We start from the raw sequence: 10430 nt of genomic DNA on the forward strand, positions 1-10430 counted from the left end.
GTTGGCTACAGCATAGGAATCTTAGTTAAGCCGTTTGTAAGCAAAAGAGCACAAAACATTTTGCATACTCCAACACTTTAATTAGATATTTAATTTTTAGGAGTGGCTGTGTGGTAAGTAACTTGCTTACCAGCCACATGGTTCCGGGATCAGTCCCACTGCGTGGCACCTTGGGCAAGTGTCTTCTACTATAGATCGGGCCGACCAAAGCCTTGTGAGTGGATATGGTAGACGGAAACTGAAAGAAGCCCGTCGTATATATGTATATGTATGTATGTGTGTCTGTGTTTGTCACCCCAACATCACTTGACAACCGATGCTGGTGTGTTTACGTCCCCGTAACATAGCGGTTCGGCAAAACAGACCGATAGAGTAAGTACTAATGAAACAAGTAAAAGAGTAAAAGTTGTTAATAACGTACTTGTTGATGATGTTTTTGCTAATACTGTTTTTGACACTATTGTTGTTGCTGCTGCTGCTGCTGCTGCTGCTGATGATGATGATGATGATGATGATGATGATGGTGGTGGTGGTGGTGGTGGTGATGGTGGTGGTGGTGGTGGTGGTGGTGGTGGTGGTGGTGGTGGTGGTGGTGGTGGTGGTGGTGGTGGTGGTGGTGATGATGATGATGATTGTGTTGTCGTTTTTCACATCCTCCATCCATTTGTTTTCGGTTCGATCCACCATTTCCTATTTGGCTAGAATTGATCTAGGGAAGTTTCCACATGGGAGGGGTTCACAAAATGGAAGACAAGTAAAGCAGAAAATGATCCATTATGAATTTGGCAGTTGTACGACAAAGATTAAAGAGCAAATCCTTAGTGACTTATAAAACAAAATAGTTACCGCATGGTTGCAATGGTTAAAACTGCAACCAGTTTGGCGTGTTGGGTAAATGGATAACAAAGATAAAAGTTGCTTACGTGTGCGCCCAAAATCCGAAGTTCATTTCTTTTGGTATAGTGCTTCTCGGCAGTATTAGAGGAATCCATTCGCCTGGTAGGTGCCGAAATCTTTGTTGATCTTCGATTGATATTTAGTGAGGTTTATGTCATGCAACTTGAGCCATATGTGATATATTAGTTTCTGATCTTCTGCACAAGACCTGTTACATAAATAAAACGATAAGCTGAACATTCAAATGGCACGCCTATTTCTTTATTGCCCACAAGGGGCTAAACATAGAGGGGACAAACAAGTACAGACAAACGGATTAAGTCGATTACATCGACCCCAGTGCGTAACTGGTACTTATTTACTCGACCCCGAAAGGATGAAAGGCAAAGTCGACCTCGGCGGAATTTGAACTCACAACGTTACGGCAGCCGAAATACCGCTAAGCATTCCGCCCAGCGTGCTAACGATTCTGCCAGCTCGTGTCAAATGGCACACCGCCGTAAGCGTGATAAGGAATGTGTCATAAATGCACCACCCTGACGACAACGGAAGTGTATACAATAATTTATAGTCTGCACGCTGTAATGTTGTTATACACAAAAGAATACGGCTAGGATGCATAAAGGAGCCATGAGACGATTTGCAAATATTCTGAAAAATAAAGCGTATAGAATATGTCTCCTGCCTTGGACCAAAGTTTGGAAGAGCTGTAAACGAATATCTTTATATATAAAAGAGAAGTTGTGTGTCTGTCTCCTACGATTTAGATTCCTAACTACTCCCACATTTTGCGGTGCAGTTTAACCAAAACCGGGTATCTTATAGTCGTGATTCATATCGAGCCCTTCTGGGTATTAGCGCGCGACTACGATGAGTCTACGATTTAAAAAAAAGTTTACCATCATTTTTTCCATTTTAATGCATTTTTTCGCTATTATATAAGGGAAGTAACTCTCTAAAAATGTCTACGTTGAGTCAACAATTATTTAAAAATTTACCATCATTTTTTTTTTCCATTTTTAACGCATTTTTTGTTATTTTTTGGCTATAACTCTCTAAAAATGCTTCATATAGTTATTTCCCTTACAAACCCGAGCAACGCCGGGCGATACTGCTAGTAATATCTAAGATAGACGAAATACCAGATGTGTGGTAGTTTTAGTTTTAAGTTGGTAAAATCTTTAAAATTATTGTCTCGTTCCTTTTTTATACATATTTTCTAAGATGCTGCCTTTTAAATTTGCTTTATCTTTATTCTTTTAGAGTAGATATATCAGTCGTATAAGAGGCTCAATTTAATAGATTTTGTCCAACCCCATCAATCTATGACGTTCTATCAATGTTTGGTGCTGATATTGATAAGGTAGTGAGTTAGCAAAAATTAAAGTACTTCCTGGATCAATATGTTATACGATAAAACGATAAACGTCGCCCTTTTCAAACCTAGCCAGGCTCATGGGCCCGGTTTCCCGGGTTCTGTGGCGTATGTGTTCCCCCCAGCTGGACGGGACTCCAGTCCATCGAATCGTTACTCAAGAAACATGAAGAGAGGGTGAGAGAAAGTTGGGGCGAAAGAGTACAACAGGGGTCGCCACTACCCCCTGCCGGAGACTCGTGAAGCTTTTAGGTGTTCTCGCTCAATAAACACACACAATGCCCGGTCTGCCAATTGAACCCGCGATCCTCCGACCGTGAGTCCGCTGCCCTAACCACTGGGCCATTGCGCCTCCAATATGTTACGCACAAGCAATATAATCGAATAGAATTAAGCGTTCTCTACTCATTATTTATAAAAATTTATTTTCATCTTTGTCATAATTTAGCCACGATTAAATCGAAGAATGATCTATATTTTTCTCACCTTACTAACAGCATTTTATTAGTTTAAGTTGAAATATATTTCAGCATTCGTTATTTTAAAAACCAAAAATAACATTCACCTGCTTCCCATAACTCTTTCCCTTTTATCCATTTAACACCTGTATTGTATTGTTAACTACAAAATGAAGAGAACATTTATTTCTATTTAATTATTTTTCACGATATAATAGATGGAAAAATTCGCAAATAAACTAGGAAAAATGAAAGGAACCTACAATATACATTCTGCCATTGTTCTGGTAATTTTATTCCGGTTTATCTGTGCGGCTAAAATCAATACAGATCAAACCTAGCTTAATGAATTCTTGACCAGTCCCTTATACGTTATGCATTCGCTATGACACACGAGTGACCTCCCTCCGGCTAGAAATGCACATAATATAATTTGACACAATGGGGTTTTGAATTATAAATATAACAGTTGCTGATCTCATATTGGAGCAATGGGCAAAACTGAATTCAAGAATGTTTTATTTTACTATCCAATTATTGAAGTTAAAGTCATACATTCATCTTATCTGAAACCAATTCCACAAGATTTGATCATATGGCGAAAATTGAAATTCGTAAATCTTTATAATCTCCACGCTCTTGGGGACTAAACCATGAATCTTGTAACACGGATTTACTCTTTTAGAAGAGGATAACAATCAACCAAATTTCCACTTTAATTTCTAACATATTTCGTAACACACTGAACATCGACCACGAAAATGTTGCTGTTCGAAAATTTTATAACTTTTATAACTCTCATTTTATAAGCTTTTTTATATCTTACTAGCAGTATCGCCCAGCGTTGCTCTGGTTTGTAAGGGAAATAACTATATAAGCATTTTTAGAGATGTAAAGTATAATAGCCATCTCAATTTGGCTAACCACAAAGGGGGGGGTGTTACTGTAGCTTTTTTACGTTCTGAGATTTAATAATAAATTTTTAGAGAGTTACTTCCCTTATATATGCCAAAAATGCATTAGAAATGGGAAAAATTGCTGGTAATTTTTTTTTTAAATCGTAGACTCATCGTAGACCCGTGCTAATACCCAGAAGGGCTCGATATGAATCACGACTATAAGATACCCGGTTTTGGTTAAACTCCACCGCAAACTGTGGGAGTAGTTAGGAATCTAAATCGTAGGAGACAGACAGCACACAACCTCACTTTTATACATAAAGATTTTTTTAAATGTTTGTGCATTCCTTCGTTTTAACTTGATTTCTTAGTGATTCCCTTAGACTAGACTTGATAATTTTTTATATCGCCCTAAAGGAGTTGACAAAGTATAGAGCGGCCAAGCGAGTTATCTGTGCTTTGTATCAGTTCACTGATGTAATGATGTTTCCGTGTGCAAGGCACACGTGACCAAAACTCCCGGCTCACCTCATTTTCACTTCACTCCTCCACTGTTGGCAATAGCAATGTGATAACTCTCGTATTGGCTTTTTCCAAGTTGAATTTAACTATAACTGGAGTTAAGTTACCTATAATAAAATGGTTTTCGTATCGGACCCGGTTCCTCCCTGAATTAAACGCTTAACTGTATTAAAATTGGGATTTAGAAAAACTAGAAAAGACCAGAAGTTATTAGTTTAATTAAATTTTATAATATCTTCCAACCTTCAGCGCCTCTATCAAGAGGGCCCAGTTACAACAGGGACGGCAAACGATAGGCAGGTAAACAAAAGCGTCATAAATACTGGTTTCAAGTATTGGCACACGGCCATCACTTTCAGGGAAGGAGGCAAGTTGATTACATCGCCTTCAGGGCTCACTGGTACTGATTTTATCAACACCGAAAGGATAAAAGGCTAAGTCGACCTCGGCGGAATTTGAACTCAGAACGTAAAGACGGACGAAACGCCGCTAAGCATTTCGCTCAGCGTGCTAACGATCCTGCCAGCTCGACACCTTAAAAATATAAGAAATATTAAGTTCAATAGGCTCATAAATTTATGGACCTATCGGACTTATTATTTATGATTCTATGAATCTATTGTAAGTTGCGTTTAACGCAACTTACAATAGATTCATAGAATCATAAATAATAAGTCCGATAGGTCCATAAATACTAGACTCCCAGTGGACTCACAAAGCAACGGTATCATGAATATAAGTCTAATAGTTTCTTTTTTTCTTTTTACGGTCTGTAATAGGCCCGAAGTCTGAAATGTGGGGATGGTAACTAGTTGATTATAGTTCTCAACTAGTCCTTATTTTTATCGGCCTCGAAAGGGACAATGCAACCTACAATCAGCGCATTAGCAAAGAAGCATATTTTATCACAAAATATAAACCTATATTATAAAAATATAACCAAAAATATAAACCTAGGCGCAGGAGTGGCTGTGTGGTAAGTAGCTTGCTAACCAACCACATGGTTCCGGGTTCAGTCCCACTGCGTGGGATCTTGGCCAAATGTCTTCTGCTATAGCCCCGGGCCGACCAATGTCTTGTGAGTGGATTTGGTAGACCAAAACTGAAAGAAGCCTGTCGTATATATATATATGTGTGTGTGTGTGTGTGTGTGTGTGTGTGTGTGTGTGTGTGTGTGTATTTGTGTGTCTGTGTTTGTCCCCCTAGCATTGCTTGACAACCGATGCTGGTGTGTTTACGTCCCCGTCACTTCGCGGTTCGGCAAAAGAGACAGATAGAATAAGTACTGGGCTTACAAAGAATAAGTCCCGGGGTCGATTTGCTCGACTAAAGGCGGTGCTCCAGCATGGCCGCAGTCAAATGACTGAAACAAGTAAAAGAGTAAAGAGTATAAGAGAGAGAGACTATTTTGAATGCCTCTACAGATGAAACTACTACAAGAATTTTAGAACAATTCCAACCACTACTGCTACAACCGCAACAGGTCACTTTTAGGTCATGTTCAACGTTGGATGGTAATTAAAAAGTGTGTCCATATATCTCATGTTTGGATGTGGGGTTTTAGTGGGCCGTCGTTGATAATTATTTCGTGTAGTATGGGTATGTTGTGTGTGGTGGTTAAGTGGATTGTTGGGATAAAAGTTATGTTGGTATCTCCTTATGGGGGAGATTGTAATGTCTACCCTGCTGGTAGGGATTTCTTATTTGTCTGTTTGATGTTGGAGTACTCCCGATGTTGTTTCGCTGGTGAGTTATGACGTTATGGTTAGAACCTATATTATTATTTTTTTTCTTTTTTTGGTAGGAGAGATGGTTCCGTTTTTTAGATAGGTACAAACCAGAATTTGAGTTTTGCTTTGATTTTCTTATTTCTAGGAAAGGCTGTCTGGAAGCGTATTTTGTTTGAAAGGTAGTTTCATAGTTTTTGATGACCTAAAAGTGATCTATTGTGGTGGTAGCGGTAGTGGTTTGAACTGTTCTAAATTCTTATAGTAGTTTCATCTGTGGAGGCATTCAAAATAGGTTCAGATTTTGTGATAAAGTATGCTTCTTTGCTCATGTGCTGATTATAGGTTGCATTGACCCTGAATTTATAACGGGGGAAAATTCTAAACTTGGGATGTTCGTTAGTGGCGCAAATATCGATGTGCTCGCTTAATCTTCTTTTTCTGTATTTCTTATTATACACTTGGTTGTAAAAGTCTAAAAGACGGATACAGGTACTAAAATGTACTTCATGATAAAATTATTTTAGCATTTTCTACCTTGTCTTATTTTCCTTATACATATCAACTCGTGTGTTGCTTTTCTACCTTCTTCATATCATACCCTCACACGAGATACAGAAAATGCCGACAAAAACAGACATAACTACCATAAATGAAGAAACACTGAAAGTACTCAAGAAAATCAACACAGACCTCTTAACGTTTTTTTTAACAAATTCGACTCGACACGTGAAACCAATCGAGAGAACAATGAGGAAACCGATACGAAAAATACAACTTCCGAAATCGTCGAAAATCTTGGAAACTTAAGCGAAACAATTAGAACACTCTTCTCAAACAACGCGGACCGAAGACCTCCGAACGAGGAAGCATATGGGATTAATACACTTACAACATACCAAATGAAACACCACGTAGTACTACAATGGAACAAATCACTCAGAGACAGAAAGTTTGGCTTTTGGAAGATGATCCAAAACACAACAAAGCAGATATATACGAAAAGTGGCTTAGTCGGACACTGTTAATTCTTCCCCGCAAACTCCAGATCAAAGCCATTATAGATGAACCTGAAGCGCAAAGATGCCTTGGGGAAAGAATGGCACTGGAAAAAATGAGGATGGAAATAGAACTTCTAAAATTGAGAGCTCAGGCGGATGAAGATAAAGTAAAATCCATTGATGAAGAATTCGACCAAGAAATTAACAAAATGACACAAGGCCCCGACCTAGAGAAGATCTCCAAACTATCGAAAGAGGATTATGAAAAAGAAGAACTGAAATCCCTCCAGCGCTGGGAAAAAAACCGCCACTTGGTTTTCAAACTACGAAACTATCTTTCAAACACAGTGCGCTTCTAGTGCTATATACATATATATATATACATATACGCGCGCACTAAGCGATGATGAGAAGTTCTTGGCTTTGGGTAAAAGGAAAATACAGGAGAATCAATCAATTATGATTTTAATCAATACATTCCCCTCTCAGATTCACACACATATTGCAGCGGTCCTTCAGTTTTTCTAAGCCCTATAAAAGGACTCGGAAGGTTGAGCCTCCAACCAGGCCTTTCGCGACACCCTTAAAATCACCCTCGTATGTATGTAGACAAGTAGGTAGGTACGAGGGTGATTTTAAGGGTGTCGCGAAAGGCTTGGCTGGAGATTCAACCTTCCGAGTCCTTCATATATGCATGCATATACGTATACATACATTGTACATATCTCTATTTATGCACATATAAACTAATTTCATTCTCTTTCTTATATTTGAGCACGTATATATGTAATCCGCTGATTCTCAAACGTATCGATAGTAAACATTGTTTTGTTTATAAATAAGGAAATAGATGTTTCTCTATTCCTGGATAAGACGCAAGTCTCTAATAATCTTTCTGGGGAATCATTGTTACAACGAAAGTAAACTAAAGCTGTATAGAAATACGTTTTTAAATCACATAACAAATTGTCTTCAACGAGTTTTAAATCATAACACTCGTCTTGCTAACACAGTAACTTTAACCAATTGGGCTTTTCTCTTATTTCTTTTGTCAAACACACATAAACAGATGGGCATATATGTATACACACACAAAGAATCAAACACACACGAACACACACACACACACACACACACACACACACACACACATATATATATATAATATATATATAATATATATATATTATATATATATATATATGCATACGTATATATATATACATGCATATATATGTATACATACACATACATATACATATATATATATTATATATATACATATATATATATAATTAATTAATAAGGGTGAGAGAATTAGATACTAATTTAATAGTATATCCATTCAACACCAAGTGGCCTAGTGCTCCGAGAAACCTGGATTATTATAATATTTTATAACATATTATAATATTTTTACAAAATAATATAAGAGAGTGGTCACTATATGGCTCACTCTAGCACCAGTTAATCCAAAAGGTTTCAACCACGAAAATACATGTTTCCCATGAAAGTCGTACGATTGTTAGCTCACACGGACAGGGCAAATAAAAAATAACAAAAATACAGATTATTTTGGGACAATTGTTTCGCTATTAATGAATTAAATGTAATTTTACTTACAAAAAAAATCCATTTGTAGCTCGTCAGCCAAAACTATCTGGATGAAATCCACTCAATCACACGCCAGATTTTACCATAACGATAAATACGCGTGTGGTTCAATTGATTACATCCGACGTTATATTCAAATGCCCCAACTAACAGCGCGCCAAAACTTTCACGGAAAACAAATACAGCATTTAGAAATAAATGCAGCATAATTATAATTAATTAATAAGGGTGAGAGAATTAGATACTAATTTAATAGTATATCCATTCAACACCAAGTGGCCTAGTGCTCCGAGAAACCTGGATTATTATAATATTTTATAACATATTATAATATTTTTACAAAATAAATATAAGAGAGTGGTCACTATATGGCTCACTCTAGCACCAGTTAATCCAAAAGGTTTCAACCACGGAAATACATGTTTCCCATGAAAGTCAGTACGATTGTTAGCTCACACGGACAGGGCAAATAAAAAATAACAAAAATACAGATTATTTTGGGACAATTGTTTCGCTATTAATGAATTAAATGTAATTTTACTTACAAAAAAAATCCATTTGTAGCTCGTCAGCCAAAACTATCTGGATGAAATCCACTCAATCACACGCCAGATTTTACCATAACGATAAATACGCGTGTGGTTCAATTGATTACATCCGACGTTATATTCAAATGCCCCAACTAACAGCGCGCCAAAACTTTCACGGAAAACAATACAGCATTTAGAAATAAATGCAGCATAATTATAATTAATTAATAAGGGTGAGAAAATTAGATACTAATTTAATAGTATATCCATTCAACACCAAGTGGCCTAGTGCTCCGAGAAACCTGGATTATTATAATATTTTATAACATATTATAATATTTTTACAAAATAATATAAGAGAGTGGTCGCTATATGGCTCACTCTAGCACCAGTTAATCCAAAAGGTTTCAACCACGAAAATACATGTTTCCCATGAAATTCAGTACGATTGTTAGCTCACACGGACAGGGCAAATAAAAAATAACAAAAATACAGATTATTTTGGGACAATTGTTTCGCTATTAATGAATTAAATGTAATTTTACTTACAAAAAAAATCCATTTGTAGCTCGTCAGCCAAAACTATCTGGATGAAATCCACTCAATCACACGCCAGATTTTACCATAACGATAAATACGCGTGTGGTTCAATTGATTACATCCGACGTTATAATTCAAATGCCCCAACTAACATAATTATAATTATGCTGCATTTATTTCTAAATGCTGTATTTGTTTTCCGTGAAAGTTTTGGCGCGCTGTTAGTTGGGGCATTTGAATTATAACGTCGGATGTAATCAATTGAACCACACGCGTATTTATCGTTATGGTAAAATCTGGCGTGTGATTGAGTGGATTTCATCCAGATAGTTTTGGCTGACGAGCTACAAATGGATTTTTTTTGTAAGTAAAATTACATTTAATTCATTAATAGCGAAACAATTGTCCCAAAATAATCTGTATTTTTGTTATTTTTTATTTGCCCTGTCCGTGTGAGCTAACAATCGTACTGACTTTCATGGGAAACATGTATTTTCGTGGTTGAAACCTTTTGGATTAACTGGTGCTAGAGTGAGCCATATAGTGACCACTCTCTTATATTTATTTTGTAAAAATATTATAATATGTTATAAAATATTATAATAATCCAGGTTTCTCGGAGCACTAGGCCACTTGGTGTTGAATGGATATACTATTAAATTAGTATCTAATTCTCTCACCCTTATTAATTAATTATAATTATGCTGCATTTATTTCTAAATGCTGTATTTGTTTTCCGTGAAAGTTTTGGCGCGCTGTTAGTTGGGGCATTTGAATTATAACGTCGGATGTAATCAATTGAACCACACGCGTATTTATCGTTATGGTAAAATCTGGCGTGTGATTGAGTGGATTTCATCCAGATAG

At 36.8% G+C, this 10430-nt stretch overlaps 1 long non-coding RNA gene across 1 annotated transcript in view; it reads right to left on the reverse strand.

Annotated features, from left to right (window-relative positions):
* Positions 1-929: 929 nt before the first annotated feature.
* The window catches only part of LOC118762431, a 63592-nt gene continuing 54091 nt past the window's right edge, over positions 930-10430 (reverse strand). The window contains exon 3 of the long non-coding RNA XR_004998180.1: positions 930-1105. This is a non-coding gene — a long non-coding RNA (uncharacterized LOC118762431). The remainder of the gene's footprint in view (positions 1106-10430) is intronic.

The sequence above is a fragment of the Octopus sinensis genome, linkage group LG3 (genome assembly GCF_006345805.1).
Source record: "Octopus sinensis linkage group LG3, ASM634580v1, whole genome shotgun sequence".
Taxonomy (NCBI): domain Eukaryota; kingdom Metazoa; phylum Mollusca; class Cephalopoda; order Octopoda; family Octopodidae; genus Octopus; species Octopus sinensis.